We start from the raw sequence: 3,989 nt of genomic DNA, 5'->3' as shown, positions 1-3,989 counted from the left end.
CAGGATCATTCATACTCAAACCTCACGCAATAAAACCATGTAAAAACCTGCATATGTACCCCCTAAATCTAAAATAAAAGTTGAGATAAATAAATAAATAAGAGTGAAAAAAATGAGCATAATTCTTAGTTTTTTGCCTGGCACTTGATTTCCTTGACCAATATGGTTTCATGCTGGAGCTTTTATAGAGATTAGAAACATATATGCAAATTTAGAAGCCAGGCTCAAATCCTCAGAATTTCGCTTAAGTTCATTCCAATATTTCAGTGTTATAGTTTAATTTCATTTTCCAAAAACAGTGTTTTTCTCCTTATCCAAAAACTAAGCAATTTTTCTTTCTTTTTTTTTTTTTTTACCAGCTTAGTCATTGTATAGCTTTATTATTTCTTTCTTTCTGTTTTCTTTGGGTTTGTTTACTCTCCTTCTAGGTTTTTGAGATTTTTCTTCTTTTCTAAGGTAGGCATTTAGTGCTACAGATTTCCCTTTCAGCACTGTTTTAGCTGTGTCCTACAAATTTTTGTATGTTGTGTTTTCACTTTCATTCAGGTCAATGTAATTTTAAAATTACCATTAAAACTTCTTCCTTGACCCATGGATTATCTAGAAATATGTTGCTTAGTTTCCAAATGTTTAGAGATTTTCCCCTTATCTTTTTGTATTGGTCACTAGTTTGATAACATTGTGGACAGAGAATACACTCTGTATTATTTCGATTCTTTTAAATATGTTGAGGTCTGTTGTTTGACTCAGGATGGGCATGAGCATATTGATGGGACTTGTTCACTGTGCTCCAGCTTAGTACACATTCTGTTGGCACATGAAAAGAATAGGTATTTTTTTGTTGCTAGTTGGCATGTTCTATAAATGTTGATTCGATTCTGTTGCAGCTCTTTTTTTGGGTACATACACATTTAGGATTGATATGTCTTCTTGGTGGATTACTCTAAATGTCCTTTGTTTCTGATAATAATATTCTTTGCTCTGAAGTCTACTTTATTTGATGTTAATATAGTCACTTCTGCTTCCTTTTGACTAATGTTCAAATGATGTATCTTTTTCGGTGATACATTTTTTTAACTTTCAATCTGCTATATTGTTATTGAAGTAAACTTCTTGTAGACAGTAAACAGTTGAGTCATGTTTTTAAATCCATTCTGCCAGTCTTTTAAATGACATATTTAGACTATTTACATTTAATGTAATTATTGGTATCTTAAGACCTAAGTCTGCCATTTTATATTTTGTTTCCTCTTTGTTCTCTTTTTTTATTTGGTTTGTTTCCATTTTCCTTTTCCTATATACCTATGGATTACTTGAAAATTTTTAGAATTCCATTTTGACATTTGTAGTATTTTTTAGTGTTTTAAGCCTCTGTATGTAGCTTTTTTGGTAGTTGCTATAAGTAGAAACATTACTTATATAACTTATCACAGTCTATTGGAACTGTCATTTTACTAGATTGAGTGAAATGTAGAAACCTTACATGACTTTATCCTTCCACATTTATAATTGTTTTAAGTATTTCCTTTTTACACATTTAGAATCATACCAGACAATATTATAATTTTTGCTTCAATACTCAAACATAATTTAGAAAACTAAAGAGAAGGCTCTGCTCATTTTTTTTTCTTTTTTGAATTGATATAAAATTATTGTATAGATTTCTGGGATACATGAGGTATTTTGATGTAAGTACACAAAATGTAATGATCAAATTAGGATAATTGGGATATTCATCTACTCAAATATCAATTTAAAGTCTATTTTCTCTGTTATTCACATTAGCTAATTTCTATTGTTCTATTCTCCAGTTGACCAATGCTTTCTTCTTTTTCCTCTATTGTTCTATTCTCCAGTTGACCAATGCTTTCTTCTTTTTCCTCTATTGTTCTATTTTCCAGTTGACCAGTGCTTTCTTCTTTTTCCTCTATTGTTCTATTCTCCAGTTGACCAGTGCTTTCTTCTTTTTCCTCTATTGTTCTATTTTCCAGTTGACCAGTGCTTTCTTCTTTTTCCTCTATTGTTCTATTCTCCAGTTGACCAGTGCTTTCTTCTTTTTCCTCTATTGTTCTATTCTCCAGTTGACCAGTGCTTTCTTTTTTCCTCTATTGTTCTATTTTCCAGTTGACCAGTGCTTTCTTTTTCCTCTATTGTTCTATTTTCCAGTTGACCAATGCTTTCTTCTTTTTCCTCTATTGTTCTATTCTCCAGTTGACCAGTGCTTTCTTCTTTTTCCTCTATTGTTCTATTTTCCAGTTGACCAGTGCTTTCTTCTTTTTCCTCTATTGTTCTATTTTCCAGTTGACCAGTGCTTTCTTCTTTTTCCTCTATTGTTCTATTTTCCAGTTGACCAATGCTTTCTTCTTTTTCCTCTATTGTTCTATTCTCCAGTTGACCAGTGCTTTCTTCTTTTTCCTCTATTCTGCTGTTGAATTGATTCACTGAGTTTTGTTTTTTTTTTTTTGAGACGGAGTTTTGCTCTTATTGCCCAGGCCAGAGTGCAAGGTGCAATCTCAGCTCACCGCTGAAGGGGGGGCCTGCCCCTCCACACCTGTGGGCGTTTCTCGTTAGGTGGAACGAGAGACTTGAGAAAAGAAATGAGATACAGAGACAAAGTATAGAGAAAGAAAAAGTGGGCCCAGGGAACCGGTGCTCAGCATACAGAGGACCCACGCCGGCACCGGTCTCTGAGTTCCCTCGGTATTTATTGATCATTATCTTTACCATCTTGGAAAAGGGGAAGTGGCAGGATAATAGGATCATAGTAGGGAGAAGGTCAACAGAAAGATATATGAATAAAGATCTCTGTGACATGAATAACTTTAAGGAAAAGTGCTGTGCCTTGATATGCATATGTAAACATCTCCATAAACCTTTTTAGTGCATAAAGAGCAGCATTGCGCTAGCACGTCCCACCTTCAGCCCTGAGGCAGTTTTCTCCTTTCTCAGTAAATAGAACGTACAAACGGGTTTTACACGGAGATGTTCCATTGCCCAGGGACGAGCAGGAGACAGATGCTTTTCTCTATCTCAGCTGCCAAGAGGCCTTCTTTCCTCTTGTACTAGTCCTCCTCAGCACAGACCCTTCACGGGTGTCAGGCTGGGGGACGATCAGGTCTTTTCCTTCCCACGAGGCCATATTTCAGACTATCAGGTGGGGAGAAACCTTGGACAACACCTAGCTTTCCTAGGCAGAGGTCCCTGCGACCTTTGGCCCTGTACGTGTCCCTGGGTACTTGAGATTAAGAGAATGGTGATGACTTTTAACCAGCAAGCTGCCTTCAGGCACTTGTTTAACAAAGTACACCCTACACAGCCCAAAATCCTTTAAACCTTGAGTCACCACAGCACAGGTCTCTTGCAAGGACAGGGTTGGGGGTATGGTTACAGATTAACAGCATCTCAAATACAGAACAAAATGGAGTCTCTTACGTCTACTTCTTTCTATATAGACACAGTAACAGTCTGCTCTCTTTCTTTTCCCCACATACCGCAACCTTTGCCTCCAGGTTCAAGCAATCCTCCTGCCTCAGCCTCCCTAGTAGTTGGGATTATAGGTGCCTGCTACCATGCCTGACAATTTTTGTATTTTTAGTAGAGACAGATTTTCTCCATGTTGGTCAGGCTGCTCTCAAACTCCCGACCTCAGAGTGGTCGCCCACCTCGGCCTCCCAAAGTGCTGGGATTACAGGCGTGAGCCACCGCACCAGGACTTCTTCGCTTCACTTTCTAAGTTTCTATTTGTTTCAAGCATGTTTGTAATTGGTTGCTGAAACCTTTTTTATGGTGGCTGCTTTAAAATGTAATCAGCTAATTCTAACATCTCTGTCATCTTCGTGTTGGCTTTTTTTTTTTCATTCAATTTGAACTTTTTGGTACAATTGACATCTGGACATTTGAGGTATTTTGTTACAAGGCTCTGGATCTTATTTAAGCCTTCTGTTTTATCTGGATTTCTCAGCCACGACTCCAAAAGTGAAAGGGGGTTG

Source organism: Trachypithecus francoisi, unplaced genomic scaffold (genome assembly GCF_009764315.1).
Source record: "Trachypithecus francoisi isolate TF-2019V2 unplaced genomic scaffold, Tfra_2.0 Lachesis_group2, whole genome shotgun sequence".
NCBI classification, from domain to species: domain Eukaryota; kingdom Metazoa; phylum Chordata; class Mammalia; order Primates; family Cercopithecidae; genus Trachypithecus; species Trachypithecus francoisi.
This window is presented reverse-complemented; position numbering follows the sequence as displayed.